Below are 19,410 nucleotides of genomic sequence, written 5' to 3'. Positions count from 1 at the left end.
CCAGGGCGATTCGTTGCGAGAAATACGCGCCAGCTCTGGGGTCCTCACAAAGGCCTGCATGTTGGCTGACTAAGGGCCCAGTGTCTCTACCGCGAGCGCCGCAAACTCGTAGTCCTTAAGTAAGGACGAATATTTGCGGCGCTTGAGAACCTGGGCCTGGTCAGCCGCGCCGCCGGCCTGGGTGCGGGTCGCCTGGATATGGGACTGTGCGAAGGTATCTACGCACGTTGCGTCCCACACCAGGGCCCTACCTAGTTTCCACGGCACCAATGTGACCCCGTCGGGGCGCTTGCCATCGTCCCTCGCCATGCCCGCGGGTTCTAGATTAATTAATTAAAGATAGCATACAGCAGAGAATTTGGGACGGGGACCATCGCCGCGCGCCGCGCCGCGCCGTGGCCACCGGTCTAGTGGTCAGGACATCAGCCGCGTAAGCTGAAGACGCGGGTTCGATTCCCGCCTCGGACACTGGTGAACTTCGTCACTATTTTCTTATGTATTGATAATATAAATTTCAGTTCATTATTTAATTACTTATATTCTATCCCATATTTAGGGTTCTCCAAACTTACCATTTCAATTTACGTCAGATGTTTTAAAATCTGCCCTAGTTGGTATATCATATGGAATATTCTCATCGAAGGCTGCGTTTGACAACAAAGCGCTTTCCATTACGAGGGTTCACATGTTTAAAATGTTTTGAAATTCCGTCAATTGGCAGTTGCTAAAATATTGAGTATTCTATAGGATATTTTTGTTAGGATTAGGGCTGCAAACAGGAAAGAATGCTTGTTTTTACACCAAATAAATGTTTATTAGGTAATCCCAAGCAAGACTACATAGTAATGGCATCTCAATAAGAAGGAACACCTAATATATCTTTTTATAGTGATAAATAATCAAATTTTATATCATAGTCTATTCTCTTCTTTTTAGGGTTCCGTAGCCAAATGGCAAAAAACGGAACCCTTATAGATTTGTCATGTCTGTCCGTCTGTCTGTCTGTCTGTCCGTGTATGGCACAGCCACTTTTTTCCGAAACTATAAGAACTATACTCTTGAAACTTGGTAAGTAGATGTATTCTGTGAACCGCATTAAGATTTTCACACAAAAATAGAAAAAAAAACAATAAATTTTGGGGGTTCCCCATACTTACAACTGAATCTCAAAAATGTTTTTTTTAATACACTTGCTCAAAAAGTGCTACTTTACGTAGCTGTTTAGCGTGCGGAAAGTTGGTTATCTCGAACTAGTGCTTTTTACTTTTCCAATTTTTTTAAATTTATACTTGTTCCAATTCACGACTACTTATTGATGAGTGTTAATATTAGTTTCCTTTAAACGTCGTAAGCAGCATAAACACCTACCGTTAATGTAAGAATACGAAAAATATTACATATTTCATATTTAATTACTTACCTCTACATCATTATAACACGTTTATTTTTTAATATTCAATATTGAAAATTCCGTTCTTAATAAGTTGACTGAATGGAACGGAATAGCTGCCAAACGCCCATAGATATAATATACTTAAAGACGACGTCTAAGCGAGCTGTCACTGTTACCACTTTTGTTTAGTGTACGATTAACAATGTTTTTCTTATTTTTTCGCAACTGTATTAAAAAACGTCGTTCGATACACGTGCGGAAATGTCATTCTTCACTCGTCCCGAGTCTTGCCACTCGCCTGCGGCTCGTGGCAAGATATCTCGGTACTCGTGAAGTAATGACATACCTTCCGCACTAGCATCGAAATGTACTATTTCACCTTTTTTTTTTTTATGAATGGGCTTACTCATGGCCACAGACTAGCCGAGGCGTAGACGTGGCCTACGATGGAGCGAGCTCGCCCAGAAGGTGCCTGTTCACTCTTGATTTGAAGGTTGCCGGGTGGGTTACCTAACCCATACGTGTGGGATGTCTATGGATAGATCTTTAAAAATGATATTGAGGTTTCTAATATATTTTTTTCTAAACTGAATAGTTTGCGCGAGAGACACTTCCAAAGTGGTAAAATGAGTCCCCCCCCCCCTCTGTAACTTCTAAAATAAGAGAATGAAAAATCTAAAAAAAATATATGATGTACATTACCATGCAAACTTCCACCGGAAATTGGTTTGAACGAGATCTGGTAAGTAGTTTTTTTTTAATACGTCACCAGCAAGTAACATAATAAAATTTACGATTTACGTAAACCGCAATTTTATTATGTTACTTGCTGGTAAGGAACCCTTCACGAGCGAGTCCGACTCGCACTTGGCCGCTTTTTGTTGTTGACATTAATAATATGTTGTAACATTTTTTCTGCAGTTCCTGCAGTAGGTAAATATAAATTTAAGCTGGCTACGAAGATTTAAATATTCCAATCTTTTAGTACCTTCTTTGTTTTACTATAATTAATCCACGACGCTAGTAGTAGTAGTAACTGTCTTAACATTTTCATAACAAGAAATACAAACAAACATTATTTATGTAAGTAAAATATTTTAAAGCAACTCTAAACTACCCACCTTAATGTATTCAGTTCGTCACTAGGACAGGCGGCTAGAAGTATTTTCCGAGCGTGAAACACAAAGAAAGACCGCTTGAAAAGTCTGCATTTTCCTGGAAAAACTATGCAAGTTTGCTTAAAACATTTTAACTGCAAAGCCACTTTGTAAGGACGAGGACAAACGGTCGCCTGTAGGTGTTGTAGAATCGCCAAGGCTCGGAAGAACGGCCGTGTTTTTGAAAGCATAGCTAAATGGGTACTAAATTATGGGAATTTATATCAATATATGTCGTCTGTCGCAGGGTTGACGACCGATGGGGCCAGCGAGTACAGTTCTGGAGACCTCGACTGGGCAGCCGAAGGGACGCAACATCACGAGGCAGATGGTGGGACGGCATTAGAAAGATGGCAGGGCCGACCTAGCATAGAACCGCCGCATACAGAACAACATGTTTATCAATGGATGCAAATATGCTGAGAAGAGCAATTTTTACTATGGGACCAACCCCGATATCGCGAAAATATTTAGTATCCTTACTTCGTAAAAATACGCCATTTACTATAGTTCTGTTTTCTCTAATATTTAAAGAGTTCGCTCAGTTTCTCGATTTATCGAAAGTAAACAGAAAATCGAAATAGGTGCTTTGAGGCACAAATCAGATGCAAACAGCTCCGTCACTCGGTGCATAAACCGTACTTTAAATCCAAATAAGTAAACTGGAAATTGATGCGCTGCGATATGCTGTGTTCTTCTTGTGCCTGAAAATTTACCTATGTAGTATTTAGTTGTGTGGCAAAATGTTTATCAATGGAAGAAATTCAAACAAATCCAAAAAAGAACATTGATAATGATAACTATTTATATTTTATTATTATGTATTGAACTTGTGGGCCATAATTGCAAAAGAATTAAAAGTATTCATATTTATTGTACTAGTTTATATTATAAAGACATATCTTTCCGTAAAGGTATTAAAGCGCGGTAGACATTTTCGACACGTAATGCACTCGCTATTATTGTCTGCGCAGTAGTTTTGAAACGTAGGCATTAATGATTTTGCAATAGTTACCATAATATCACATGTAAAATGAACTATTTGAGAAAGATACAAATATGCGCCAGCTTTTTATATGTCTTTTCTTTTTATTGTCATCAAACCGCTTGGAGAGTCACGATCTCACGATATATCCAATCCCATCTCGCGCGTTGAAAACCGTTAAAGTCAAACCAAAATACAGCCAACAGAACTCCATTAACAAAAGCAGTCACCGAAGGAAGAATCTGGAATATAAAATGTCAGCTATCTCTTCTCACATTGGATATTTGCTTAAGAAAATGTGTTGCCAATATGCAGTATACCCCATCGGGGCTCGACACGGCTATAAAGTGGGATACGCATACCCGGTTTATACCCGGCATACCCAGATATACTCCGATGTGGTTTATCCGTTGGCGCGTTTCCATTGTTGAGATCGGAGATTATGTTGAAGGGATGTAGATAGCGATATTTCAAGTCCGATAAGTTATGTATTGTACAGATAATATAGGGTCGATCAACTCTTTTTCTCTGAAAAAGACATATTTTCTCAAAAATCTTTTTAATTTGTATAGATAGGTGTAATACGGAACTTTTGATAGAAAGGTCGTTATTGCACATGAAGCATAAAGACCCTTCTCTCTTTGAAATCCACTTTTTTCAGGACCTTCATACATTGCACATTATCGGCCCTATCAAATTTCATTTTGGAAATGGAAAAGTTCCCGCCGCTCTGGAGCCCCAAATAGTGCGGAACGACGGTAAGCGCCCTGACGGGATGTCACTGATTCCCTGGAAGATGGGTCGTGCGTTGGTATGGGACGCCACTTGCGCTGACACGCTAGCGGCGTCCTACGTCCCATCGACCAGCAGGCGTGCTGGCGCGGCGGCGGACACCCGGGAGCGTCTAAAGGTAGCCAAGTACAGCTGTCTCGGCGCCCAATACGAATTCGTTGCATTTGGCGTCGAGACACTTGGTTCGTGGGGCAGAGGCGCACATATGCTCCTTAAGGCGCTTGGGAAAAGGTTGAGGGAGGCAACGGGTGACCCCCGCGCGGGCAGCTTTCTCGCGCAGCGAATTGCCATCGCAATCCAGCGCGGGAACGCTGCCTGCGTGTTGGGCACCCTCCCGAGGGCACCAAATTTTGATAGGTATTTTTAATTTTTAGTTTTAATTATTTTAACTGTAGTTCGTTTTAGTTTTATATTCCTATTTATGTCTTTTAGTAATTTATGTAATTTAATATTTTGTCCATGTATTACACAGTAATAAAGTTTACTAATATTTATTGATTTAATATAAATAAATCATTTATTCAGGAGAAATGTAAATCTAATTTCTATATTTTTTTCTTGTGACGAACTTCAGGACAGCTCTGTTTGTTGTCAGAGGGAACTCCCTTAAACATATGTATATGTGTGACTATCTTCTATGTTTAATAAATTTGAAATAAACATATTTTACAACAGCATTGATTATAATTATGTATGAACAATTTTATTGAACATTAACCTCTCCTATGCGAAGGTGGATCCGCGCAATATCTAGTTATGTACGAGTATAGAATGTAATCATTATTATTTAATTAGAGCTCAATATCTAACTAACGAGGGTTCGTGTTCTGGTATATGAAACTGTAAAATAAATACATATAAAAATCAACCACAGTAAGGCCCCCCCCCCACATCTAGCGTCTTTCGAGCGTCGGCGTCTGTCGGCGTCTGGTCAGCGCTATGGAAAATGAGGTCGCTGCGCTGTTGCGTCGACGCTGCGTCGAGCAGCGGCCATAAAATTGTAGACGCCGACGCTGGAAAGACGCCAAATGTGGGGGGCCCTAACTGACCAAAGATATATGATTATGAAACACAACATTTATTTTAGTAATCGAAATACCAGTATTGCGTTAATATTATGTATTTAATCATTAATTTAAATTTTCCATCGTATTATATTATTTTAAACTTCAGAATTTCAGCATTTGTGATTACGGCAAGGCTTAAATTATGTTTTAATTATATTGCGTTATTGTTTAATTTTAAATTAAGTTCCTAACAAAGCCTCATTGAAATACTCCATTATGATATAAAACGAAATAATAAGGGGAAAGGGGACGGACGCTTCACCATACAAACGTAGACTCCGTTTTCCTCTCTGGATACTGATGGCGACTGTCACTCTTAGAGGATATAACAATGTCTATAATTTTCGGTACAAAATAGTCTGCCGTTTTTTGCGGGGGAAGGGCACATCAAATGTATACGTAACGTAAACATAGCCATGTCAGATAAACGTCAGTCCATACATGTGGTTGACATGTCGTTGACCATTGGCCGCCTATTTTCGACAGAGGGGAACGCCTAGCTGTTAATAACCACTCCCTTGGTTATATTCTCTAAGCTGTCACTAGGTAATCCACATTTTCCTTGCTGGATTTTAACTTTGTGAAAAATATTTCTACACAATTTATGATATATTGACTATAGCTATACTTCGTTTTACTCTTATCCTTTTTTATTATTATAAATGTATGGAATGAGCAATAATCGAATTCCATACATTTTTTAAAAGCTATTATAATATAATAAATAAAAAATCTATAAATCAAACGAAGGTGCATAGGCTATGGTTACACCAAACCAAATGTTAGATTATATGATATTTATTTATGTATGGTAGTGTATGTAGTTTATACTTTTTGCTATTTATGTATGTGTATTATTAGGTATTTTTATCACTCACTGCATCACCTACTCACATTACTCGTTTTTTTTTCCGCATTTCCACTACCCTAAGGTTGTCTGGAAGAGATCGCTCTTTAGCGATAAGACCGCCTATTGTCTATCATAGTTTAAGTTAAATATGCTTAATTTGTATACCACGTTCTTTTTCATATTGGTGAGCAATAAATAATATTTGTACTGTATTGAATTATCCAGGGCGAAAATTGGGGACTATGTTTGTATGGAGAACCGGCCGTTTCCTTTTTACTTATTTAATTAAATTCTGTTCATATTAGGTACACGTGCTAAAGTTTTTATGTCTGGATATTGTTTGGCGATTAACCGTTTGGGTGACATTTGGCATATTATTAAAGTAAGGTAAGGTATACCTAGGTAACAATTCAGTTTAGGTCTTTTTTACTGGGTTCTCGTGCATCTTAATTTTTATCAAGCAAATTATACAAATTAACTCAATTACTTACAATTTAGTACCCACCGGGCTACCACGAAATCTCGTTCAAAGTAATTATTTTAAAAATGAACCCTACTTGTCATTAAGGTGCCGTTTTGAGAAATTTAAAAACATAATATGCAAATGTATCTGAAAAAATATGATTCCGCTGCTTTAGCTGCCGCAAGTTTCGTGGGAATACTGAAATAAATGGAAATACCCATTCAGTGGTACGCTAGAGCTTGTAAATGGTCTCCGGCTAATTAAAAGCCATCTCTACTGTGCAACACACAACCTTTTTATATATGTTTACCTTTTTTACGTATATTTTGTTTATGGTTTTTGCTACTATTTTTGTCTATTTATTACTGTCACATTATATTTTGTTTTACCATCGAAACCAGTGCCTTATTATTTTTACAGTCGTATATAAAATTGGTTCTTCTACCGTAAAGCTCAATGATAACTCGCTCAAAAAGTGCAATGAGTGAGACGGCTCATAAGGGAGACGGTGAAGCCGTCGGGAGGGACACTGCTCCGCTCGCGCAGCAAGGCGCGGGCCCTGCCCCTCACGAACCAAGGCCGACACCTTCCCGCGCGGCGAGCGGCGCCTCGTCGCGCTCCTCCGCCACCATTGTGGCGCGCCAGCTGCAGGCGAGGGCGCAACATGCGCGCCGTCTGGCTGAGATAGATAAAGAACGAGAGCGGCAGGCCACTGAGCGCGAACTGAGCATCGTCGCGGCTGAACGCGAACGCAAAGTTGCTGATCTCGAACTGGAAGCCAATCTCGCCGCCATAGAGGCGCGGGGCTCAAGCCGACATGGAAGCCATGGCACGCGCAGTCGTGCAAGCGTACAGGAATGGTTGAATAATACGATTCCTAACACCACTGAGCAACATTTATTAAGTGCCAACCCACCTTTCAGGTCCGACGATATTGCGGCCCAGCGCGAGCCACTGGGACCGAGAGTGCCGCACGGCGCGAGTGCCGCGGCATATGAAAACTCTCCTGAGCAAAATCGCCCTGAAGACGGAGGAGTGACTCGCTTAGTAAATTTGCTCGATAAGTTAATAAATAAAGTGAACCAAACGAAGACGGAGCTGCCGACCTTTGACGGCAAGTCATATTTAGATTGGTTAGCTTTAAAAAGAGTGTACGAAAATAAAGCAGATAGTTTCTCGCCTACTGAAAATTTAGCTAGGTTATCACGCGCCCTACGAGGGGCGGCGTGCGAGGCCGTGGCAGGCCTGCTAGCGGCGGCCCGCGACCCCGGCGCGGTAGTGGCCGCGCTGGACGCGCGTTTCGGCCGTCCCGAGCTCGTCGTCATGCATGAGGTGACAGCGGTGCGTGCCCTACCTAAGGTAAGCTACGACGGTAAGGATCTAGTGATTTTTGCAAGTCGTATTCGTAACTGCGTAGAGGTTATCCGCATGTTAAATAAGCCCGACCATTTACGCTCGCCTGAGCTGTTTCAAGCACTATGGAGCAAGCTGCCTGCGCTGCTGCATCCACGGTGGCTAGATTATGCTCATTCGTGCAATGGTAGTGCTTCAAAAATTGAAATGTTTGCCGATTTCCTCTCGCGCGAAGTCGATCTGCAATGCCGATTTGGAGGCGCTGTTGACTATGCGCCGGCCCTAAATTCCCGGCCGATCGGTAGTAGGGACAGAGTAAACATTATTGCTGAAAATAATCATTCGTCCGGTAGCATTCCAAAATCAGTAAATACTAATGATTCTGGTAATAATTGTTCATTATGCAAACAAAACCATGACTTATCTGATTGTGACAAGTTTGTCAAACTGTCAATTAATGATAGGTGGCAATTTATCAAAAAGAATAAAGTATGTCATAGGTGTTTGAAAAAAGGTTTCCATAAGAACAAAACTTCATGTATGAAAAAAGTATGTAGCGTAGAAGGTTGCGAAATGCGTCATCATAATTTGTTACACGGGTCTAAATTTGAACGCGTCGTTACTGCGCACATCGACGTGAGTAGTGTGTTTATGCCGCTCCGAGATCAGAACTTTTCCGCCAGAGGGCGACAGTATGTATGCGTAAGGTAGTGACAATTTAGTTCACCCTACTCCCCGCTAGATGGCGCCACTGTCTATGCGCAACGTTAGTTCCAAAGGTCTCCGCTAGATGGCGCCACTGGTTAGTTCACTCTACTCCCCGCTAGATGGCGCCACTGTGTATGCGCAGCGTTAGTTCCAAAGGTCTCCGCTAGATGGCGCCACTGGTTAGTTCACCCTACTCCCCGCTAGAGGCGCCACTGTCTATGCGCAACGTTAGTTCCGAAAATATCCGCCAGCCCCGCCGGAGGGCGACAGTATGTATGCGCAACGTTAGTTCCAAAAATCCCCGCCAGCCCTGCCTGGGGGCGACAGTATGTATGCGCAACGTTAGTTCCAAAAATCACCACCAGCCCTGCGTGGGGGCGACAGTATGTATGCGCAAGGTTAGTTCTAAAAATCCCCACCAGCCCTGCCTGGGGGCGACAGTATGTATGCGCAAGGTTAGTTCTAAAAATCCCCACCAGCCCTGCCTGGGGGCGACAGTATGTATGCGCAACGTTAGTTCCAAAAATCCCCACCAGCCCTGCGTGGGGGCGACAGTATGTATGCGCAACGTTAGTTCCAAAAATCCCCGCCAGCCCTGCCTGAGGGCGACAGTATGTATGCGTAACGTTAGTTCCAAAATTATCCGCCAGCCCTGCCTGGGGGCGACAGTATGTATGCGCAACGTTAGTTCTAAAAATCCCCACCAGCCCTGCCTGAAGGCGACAGTATGTATGCGCAACGTTAGTTCTAAAATTCTCCTGCCAGAGGGCGACAGTATGTATGCGCAACGTTAGTTCCTAAAATTTCCGCCAGCCCCGCTGGAGGGCGACAGTATGTATGCGCAAGGTTAGTTCTAAAAAGCCCCCGCCAGAGGGCGACAGTATGTATGCGCAACGTTAGTTCCAAAAATCCCCACCAGCCCTGCCTGAGGGCGACAGTATGTATGCGCAACGTTAGTTCTAAAATTCTCCTGCCAGAGGGCGACAGTATGTATGCACAACGTTAGTTCCAAAAATCCCCGCTAGCCCCGCCTGAGGGCGACAGTATGTATGCGCAACGTTAGTTCACTCTACTCCCCGCTAGTGGCGCCTTCGTCGGTGGACACCGCTAGTTAGTTCCAAAAATCCCCGCCAGGCCCGCCAGAGGGCGACAGTATGTATGCGCAACGTTAGTTCCAAAAATCCCCGCTAGCCCCGCCTGAGGGCGACAGTATGTATGCGCAACGTTAGTTCTAAACTTTCCCCGCCAGAGGGCGACTGTATGTATGCGCAACGTTAGTTCTAAAACCATCCGCTATGATATGTATAGATGAGCAGCCGTCTGAGTATTTCTAAAAAAGTCCGCAGAGTCAGAGGGGGTTCATGGTAAGTTAATTAATCTTGGTCAAGCAAATCTAGTCAGTAGAAAAAGGCGGCAAATTTGAAAAATCGTGGGCTACCAACACTACGTTTGAATAGTTCGAAAATCGTGTGTCATTTATATCTTATCTGTGGAACTGTTTTGTTTACATTTCATCGCTGTTCGATGTACATTCCTGCCTTTTGTTCGTTTCCTAGGGTTACCATACTTTAGTTTGCTTTACATTGCTTCTGACATATCCGGCTTGACAGACTATCGATTCGCTTAACAATATAGATGTCGTTAGTGGCGCCTCGTCAGTGGACACCGCTAGTTAGTTCCAAAAACATCCGCTATGAAATTGCAAAAAGGCCCATCATGTTTGTTTTAAAATATGAGGCTTATATCGGCGTTTTTTTTTAATACCACGTCAGTGGCAAACAAGCAGACGACCCCGCCTGACAGTAAGCAGTCACCGTAGCCCATGGACGCCTGCGAATTCAATAGTTTACACGGATGCACTTTTATTTGCGGTTGGTTTTGTCGCTTGTGCTTATCAAATGTATGGAGTTTGTAGTTTACCAACCGTAAAGGGGTTTTTCTTTTATTTTACCACATTGGTGGCAAATAAGCATACAGTCCGTCTGATGGTAAGTTGTTACCGTAGCCTTTGGACGCCTGCAACTCCAGGGTGGATACAAGCGCGCTGCCGACTGCCCAAAGATTCAATAACTTTGTTTTAAAATATGAGACATATATCGGCGTTTTTTGTTAATACCACGTCAGTGGCAAACAAGCAGACGACCCCGCCTGGCAGTAAGCAGTCACCGTAGCCTATGAACGCCTGCGAATTCTATAGTTTACACGGATGCACTTTTATTTGCGGTTGGTTTTGTCGCTTGTGCTTATCAAATGTATGGAGTTTGTAGTTTACCAACCGTAAAGGGGTTTTTATTTTATTATACCACATTGGTGACAAATAAGCATACAGTCCGTCTGATGGTAAGTTGTTACCGTAGCCTTTGGACGCCTGCAACTCCAGGGTGGATACAAGCGCGCTGCCGACTGCCCAAAGATTCAATAACTTTGTTTTAAAATATGAGGCTTATATCGGCGTTTTTTTTAATACCACGTCAGTGGCAAACAAGCAGACGACCTCGCCTGACAGTAAGCAGTCACCGTAGCCCATGGACGCCTGCGAATTCAATAGTTTACACGGATGCACTTTTATTTGCGGTTGGTTTTGTCGCTTGTGCTTATCAAATGTATGGAGTTTGTAGTTTACCAACCGTAAAGGGGTTTTTCTTTTATTATACCACATTGGTGACAAATAAGCATACAGTCCGTCTGATGGTAAGTTGTTACCGTAGCCTTTGGACGCCTGCAACTCCAGGGTGGATACAAGCGCGCTGCCGACTGCCCAAAGATTCAATAACTTTGTTTTAAAATATGAGGCTTATATCGGCGTTTTTTTTAATACCACGTCAGTGGCAAATAAGCAGACGACCTCGCCTGACAGTAAGCAGTCACCGTAGCCCATGGACGCCTGCGAATTCTTTTGTTACCACGGATGCATTTTTATTTGCGGTTGGTTTTGTCGCTTGTGCTTATCAAATGTATGGAGTTTGTAGTTTACCGACCGCAAAAAGATCCAGATTTTTTTTTTTTATATACTACGTCGGTGGCAAACAAGCATCCGGCTCACCTGATGGTAAGCAGCCACCGTAGCCTTTGGACGCTTGCAAGTTCAGACTTTTGAAACCTATACATCATCATCATCATCATTATTATCATTAGACCCTCAGGAAAACCTCGACAGGGGACACCTCCGGCCCCCCTGCTCATGTAGTATTTAGGGTTTCTAGCACACTTATTTACGGTTGATTTTGTCTCTTTTGGTTATCAAATGTAGTTTGTAGTTTGCAGACTGCAAAAAGGCCCAGACTTTTTTTTTTAATAATACGTCGGTGGCAAACAAGCATCCGGCTCACTTGATGGTAAGCAGTCAACGTAGCCTATGGATGCCTGCAACTTTAGAGTTGTTACATGCGCGTTGCCGACTGCAAAAAGGTTCAATAAGTTTTTTTCTTTTTTTATATACCACGTCGGTGGCAAACAAGCACACGGCCCGTCTGGTAGTGAGCAGTCACCGTAGCCTATGGACGCCTGCAATTTCGAGATGTTACATGCGCGTTGCCGATCGTTGAGATGTAGACCGTGACGTTCGAAAACAAAAAGTCGTATGTGACTGTAAACTTCCATTCACCGTAGAATTTGACAGATAGAGAGAGTTTGAATTAAGTATTGTAACCTTAGTCAGATAATGAAGCTTATTTGAAAGATTATTAACTCTAAGTACTAGAAATAAAGTAGATTTTACTAATGCTGTAATTCTGTAATGCGACATGGTCATGAAACTCATGCGATGTTGGGGGTATACTCTTCAATCTTTTCAATCGGAATGGTCAGAGGTCAGAGTTCAGAGGTCAGAAAGTCCGTGAGGGACAGAACATACGCAAAGTGAAGAAATTGAAAACACGTTTTAATATACCTGACAACATATCAAGCATAACCTACGTAACTTGGTCGGGTTATTTGTTACCTAACATAAACCATACTAAATTCACTGTGGGGAATTAAAAAAAAATGTGAGTGTGTGACAAGGACAAACAATAATAACGCTTTCTCTGCTACTCCTACTGAAAGATTACATAAGACTATCTCGTTTGGTCATTTCCCCCTCCCAGTCCCTCCCCCCACCAGTTCCAATTATAATATCATAAATGAGATCACAATACCTGCAACCTGTAACTGACGCATACGCTTTCTAAAATTAATTAAAAAATAATTGGCCAAGCACGAAGTCAAGACTACGGTGTTCAGAGCACCGTACGACACATCCCTAGGTGGTTTTAAGTTTGGATACTAATACTAATTTATCCCATAAGTACATTTTATTGACTAGGAAATAAGAAGGTAATGTCTGGGAGCTCTGGGACCTTGGAGTTTGGACTTTTATTAAAGTCCTCTGGGCTAGTATAGGTAATGTAGAAGTTACAAAGCTTCTACCTTAGATATATTTTTTAGAGATTAAAGATTTTATTTACCACCTTGTCGGGTTGATTGTATGTATATCCATACCAAATTACAGCTTTCTAACACTAACAATCAACGTCATCTTGGAGGTGAAAAGAGGAAAAATCGTAAGTCCCATTTTGGCCAACCGAAATCAAGAACGTTTATATAATATAGGCCTAATACCGTTTATCTAAAACGTTTGGTGAAGGCACATTTCTAGTAGAAACAAATTATTATGAATTTCTCTGTAATTTGTACAAACCATTTCGTAAACTGACATTCCGCTAAACTGTTGTTTTTACATCTTACTAGCATCCATAACATATTGAAGTATGATATTCTTCCACTTGTCTGAACATTTTCATTATTATTGATTCTTTTTTGTGAGAATGGCTTTTTCTGCCACGGCATTTTGCCAATTATTGATTCTTTCAAACACCAAAATAGTTGACAATTTAATATACGTCAGAGTTGACAGGCAACTTCGAGCATGAAAAACTAAATCCGTCAAAAATACTGGGTATACATACAACCTCATAATCTTTGATATAGTCGCAATTGTTGTATTTTAAACTTGTAGACTGGGCAGGCACGACTCAAAAAGGAATAATATTACAATTAAGTCTGTGATTCGGCATTTCTCGGTTTTTTGACGTTAGGCTTGTTTCTGACTCAAAATATAATTAACGTAAAGTATTAATCAATTTGCTCATGTTTCATATAAGTCACAGAAATAAGTACCTAATAATAAATGTCTAAGTTTTAGTACAAGTAGGGTAACTGCGTCAGGTTGCCGTCCAGTACCTGTTTCCGTCCACTTGGCGGAGTTGCTACAAAGAATTGCGTATAATTTGAATATAAACGTAACTTACCGGACAATTTTGGACTTATTGTACATCAGTTTTTAAAAGCAAAAATATTTTAGTAGAACTGGAATTCAAGAGTACCAAATCTTAACTGACATTTTTGTCACTCAAACAAGTTTGATCAAGATCGGCTTACTTTATATTTCGTCAACTTTACCTTTGTTTCCAAAAACTGTGAATTGTGAATTTTAATTTTTTTTTTCGTAACAGAATAGTATCTAGTTGCTGCTCTCACCGATCGGTTCAAAAATATACATACTTTATACAATTAATACATAAATGTAATGGTACTTAATGAAAAGGAATAGGTACTGTTTTCGACGAATCAGATACTCTCAGTAAAATCTATAGGTAGATGACGCCATAGCTGTTAATAAATATTGAATGACTTTATTATCTCTATTCTATCGCTTTACTAACTCTATGTGCTCTAATGTGAAAAAAAAACACAACGACAGTGAAGAACGGAATTCTTAATTTAAATTTGAACTGATAAACTCCAAAAATAAATATGATTCTTATTGACCACACTGCGATAGTCCATTGGTTGGAAAGCCCGTTCGAAATTTAAACTTATTTGCTTTATAATAAGGTTGCATTTTGCAGATCTTTTACTCTCTCATACTTATAGTAGGCTATTCAGAAAAAAAAATGAAATATCTCACAAAAGTAAGTAAGTAGAATTAAACTTTGTATCAAAGACATAAGTCATAAATTTCAATGTCAAAGTTTTAAGTAAGGATCTTTCTTACTAAATTACTTCTTAATATGAATGACCAGTGTAAGCATCAGTTAGCTAGCCCTAAGCAACCAAAGATCAGGCTGCAGTTTAAAAACTAATAAAGTTAGAGTTAACCTGATAATTTTCCCGCCGTCTCCATACTCGTTTTAGTTGGTTATTGACTGGTCAGCTGCCTGTTAGCTATAGTTTTCCCGAAAATCGCCAGGACAGAGGTGAAATATTTTGTATGAAAACTTGCAACTTTAAATGCATTTTTTATCGAAATTATTGCATTCTAAAATGAAGTCAAAATCAGTCCATCGACTCAATTTTTTACAAGCTTTCTAATGGTACCTCACACGACTCTTACAATTGAAAATAAAATTCAGCCTACCCCTCTTAACCCCTAAATTTCCCCCTAAAATCAGAAATAAGCAGTTTCGATTTATTTACAGTGTTAGTGATGGTACTTCCCATAACTATTCCAAATTTCAGGTACCTACATCAAACGGTCTTTGAGAAAAACGCATTTAACCGATTTGCAAGACCGAAGTGATCCCATAAGAGCACCGTGAACAAAGTTTTGTACGGTGCTCTAATCAGAAAATAACAATGGAGTACGTCATTGAACTCGTTGCGAGGCTGTGGTTTAGTAACAAGGGGTTAGGGTACAATTATAAATGTGGAGATAGCGACGAAACAAATATTGCATTCATCTCATCAATCGAGGCGCTGGCACCTGACGTGGACATTTACAAGTGGGAGGCGGCCCGGATCGATCTCAAGAAGCTGATCAAAGAACTTTTGGAGGAGAGGAGCGTCCTTCAGTTACACTCGGGATACCATGCGGAGGGGCTTTTGCTGGAGGTGCTAAGAAAACACAACATTAGATCATTCCTCTCCGTGCCTCTTAAACAGAAAACTTTAATCTGGAAAGACGCGGGGGTGTGGTTCGTAGAGGTGACCAACCCGAAAATCATCAAGAGAACTTATGTGTTTTTTGACTTCGAATAAGTGTACGTCTGTGTATGTCTGAAATAAAAAAATGTTTAAAAGTGAATGACTATTTATTTATTTACCAATCATTTAGGTATTTTATAATGTTCCCAATGCGAGTACAAAAAAAATGCAAAAGCTGGTTTTTCAAAATTCGTTGTTAAGGGGCTCCTTGGCGCTAATGACATTCGATCTGAATCCTTTAGTTTTCTAATGTTTTTAAAGTGAGAACTTCTTTAGCGGCGTTGGGCACTTTCTGAGACAGCGATCACGTGATCGTAACGTTTAGATGGCCACTCAAATAGATGGCAATTAAATGAATAAAGAAAAACTCAATGACATTACATGAAAAAGGTTCTAATCTTGTACGGGTTGAAATACGAGGATCTCACAGTTACATTCAAACTTTATATCACTCAAATATAATTCAATAAAGCTACATCTTGATGAAATCGCTAATAAAAGTGAACTCTAGTAATGGTGAATAAAACTCAAAATATCATGATCAAATATATTTAGATGCGAGATCTGCAAGGTAACTTTACAATTTCTATTCGAATTTTAAAGAATTAACTGTACAAATTTGAATTTTAAACAAGCTCACTGACCAGCAATTTCGGACTAAAGTTTTTCAATAGAAAGGAGGATACATAGTGCTGCAGACATTTTGGCCTAGTCATTGAGTTTTCACTTCTGTCGGCACTCCCGGAGTGCAATCCGTTGTTTTTTGTAGCTATAATAGCAACGACTTTTAGCAATATAGTATGCCATATTTACTTCAAAGTTCATTGTCTTCGAGATATTCGACATCAAGTTGAACAATTTTAGGCCAACAACCTGGTTTTCAGGCCATAGCTTTTGTGTTAATTATTTTAAAATTTACATCTCTGACCAGTTTTTAGAGACGTCAAAGACAAACCCAAATATGCAGATTTCGTACATGTAAGATCCTTCACAGCAATCCAGCTACGAAAAAAGTGTTATTTTTAGACAATGTTTAAAAAAATCATAAAAAAATAAGTATTCATTAGTTTCAAAATCCGGTAGACAAGAATGGAGATTAAAGATTGAAGAATCGGTAGCCATTTGTCTTATAATTCTATCTGAAGTGTAAATGTAGAAGTAACGGCTCAAACCTTGTCAAATATCGATGAAAACCGCGGGGAGCCCCTTGAGGTGAGGTTGTGTAGAGCAATGTTTCAGAGTTACTAAGCGTGTGTCATCATCGTCGTTAAAAATATACCAACTTCGATTCCAAACAAAAACAAGACCTAACCTAATCAAAGCAAGTGCTATACCATCTACATATTATGCATAGTAGGTTCTGCCATCTTGTGGGTCCCATTGGAAGTATAAACGTCACATTTACGTCTCGCGCCAAAAATCAGATGGCTCCTATGCTGTATAGTTCATGCATGCTCCCTATTGTCAGTTCAGTACGGTGGCGCTTAAGCAATGTCAATGTGAAAACAAAATATCCGTTTAAAATTACAAGGAGGGATTTCATATCATCGCTAAGTAGGCGAAAGTGTGTCTGTCTGTCTGTTTGTCTGTTACCTCTTCACGCTTAAGCCGCTGAACCGATTTAGTTGAAATTTGGTATAGAGATAGTTCGAGTCCTGGGGAAAATCGGGGATATCATTCCTGAAGAGAGTGCAAAGGCGGGTGGAATTGAAAGGGTTAATGGCATTGCCTAATGATTGAAGTAAGCAATGAGCATATTGAATGATTGCTATTAGCATTATCCAGGCGCTATACCTACTTTAGCTGCTGTCACTAATTCCACGCAGACGAAGTCGCGGGCAAAAGCTAGTATTTCAATATTTTCGCTAGGATTTTTTGATTGTTTAGTACAAAAATCAACTTTACTTAAATGTAATAAGGTTGACATCTGTTGCGGGGTAGCAGAACTTCTGTGATTGTAGCTCAACTATGCGACGCTAGATGGGCTACTCGTATCTTCAAAAATAAAAATCGTAGATGCAATTTCGACATAATTTCCTTTACTGTAAAGTTCAAATTATTGTAATGGGCTAGGGCTCATAGGATAATCTCTTTCGAAATAAGAAAATATGGTCAATCATCCTTTAGATAGCGTTGCGTTTGTAGTAGTGTGCATGTTGACGACATAGGTTTCCAGACCGCAGGGAAGCATCATATATTTGTTAATGCCTGGAAGATTGAGGCCTGTCTGCCCATGCTGATGCTAGCTCTGAGCTTATTGAATTGCCTTTCTTGGAACTCTTCAACGTACTTTCGGTCATTGGTTCATTTGTCTTAGAGTTTGGTAAAATGACATTCGGTGTATATGTTCAGTGGGCATGCTAAGGGTTATATTTGCAAAAACCCAGGTGTTGAGTTTGGTTAATGCTTGAGAGCTCCATGTGCATTTGGCCTGTTTAGTGTCCATATTATACAGACGCACTGCTTGCCACCATTTGAATATTGTCTTTAGAGCTCTTTGCATTAGGTTGGATATCGTGTGGAAGAAGAAGTTTTGGGTAGAAACGATGTTAGACTAATAATGGACTGACGGATATAGGCTGTCAGTAGTCCTTTTTCCCTGCTTTTGCTATGAAGTTTACCTTGACCCGAGTCCAATTATCTGGTACGATTCACCACGCGAAACTTGCTCTGAATATTATGGCCAGATGCAGATTGCTGTAAAAGCGCCGCTGATTTAAATCAAAAAGTTTGGTCTAAAGATGTTTCTTGCTATATTCCAGTCGATATTGCGTGCCACTGTGGATTCGAGGATTCCTATGGGCGCAAAGCTGTGTTTATTACTGGTTGAGTATGAACCGGGGAAGTGGGTGTCTCTGAGCAAGTTCCTCTTCCGTGTTCATAAATGTGCCATCTAGTGTTTAAGGAGACCGAGATAGTTGGTTGGTGTCTTGGAGAGTATTATGTAAGTTCATGCTCCTTTATGAGTTTGGGCAATATCAGGAGGCACCCCGTACGATTGCCCTGTCTAGACGGAACCTTCTCCATTATCTTATTTTTGCCTCCCATATTTGTTTATTATATTCAGTCAATGCTCTATGATACGCGTAGTACCATACCCATTCTGTTAACAATTAAAACAGATCAATTCCAAAACCTGTTCTGTTGTGATCTGTTCTGTTCTGTTCTATCTTGTTCTGTTCTGTTCTATCTTTTTCTGTTCTAACCTGTTCTGTTGAGAGCTGTTCTGTTGTGACTTGTTCTGTTGCCGCGCGCACCCGAGTTGCATACATTGCCATTGTTAGTAGCTCGGTACCACTTACAGGGCTAGCGGGTCTTATTTGAAATGTTCTTTGTCTTATGGGCAGTTGTGTTAAAGTCTGTCACAACCCTACTGTGTTCTTATGCGGTGTCTGCATTAACGCATATATCAAAGGCGTCGGTTCACTGTTACTTTTTATACTGTGGTTCCGTCTAGACAGGGCAATCGTACGGGGTGCCTCCTGATATTGCCCAAACTCATAAAGGAGCATGAACTTACATAATACTCTCCAAGACACCAACCAACTATCTCGGTCTCCTTAAACACTAGATGGCACATTTATGAACACGGAAGAGGAACTTGCTCAGAGACACCCACTTCCCCGGTTCATACTCAACCAGTAATAAACACAGCTTTGCGCCCATAGGAATCCTCGAA

The 19,410-nt window shown here is 40.6% G+C and overlaps 1 long non-coding RNA gene across 1 annotated transcript in view; it reads left to right on the top strand.

Moving 5' to 3' along the window:
• LOC134669667 (uncharacterized) overlaps positions 1–2,161 on the top strand; it is a 254,006-nt gene extending 251,845 nt beyond the window's left edge. Inside the window, exon 2 of the long non-coding RNA XR_010098927.1 lies at positions 2,025–2,161. This is a non-coding gene — a long non-coding RNA (uncharacterized LOC134669667). The remainder of the gene's footprint in view (positions 1–2,024) is intronic.
• Positions 2,162–19,410: the final 17,249 nt, after the last annotated feature.

This window comes from Cydia fagiglandana, chromosome 12 (genome assembly GCF_963556715.1).
Source record: "Cydia fagiglandana chromosome 12, ilCydFagi1.1, whole genome shotgun sequence".
In the NCBI taxonomy this organism is placed as follows: domain Eukaryota; kingdom Metazoa; phylum Arthropoda; class Insecta; order Lepidoptera; family Tortricidae; genus Cydia; species Cydia fagiglandana.
This window is presented reverse-complemented; position numbering and strand designations above follow the sequence as displayed.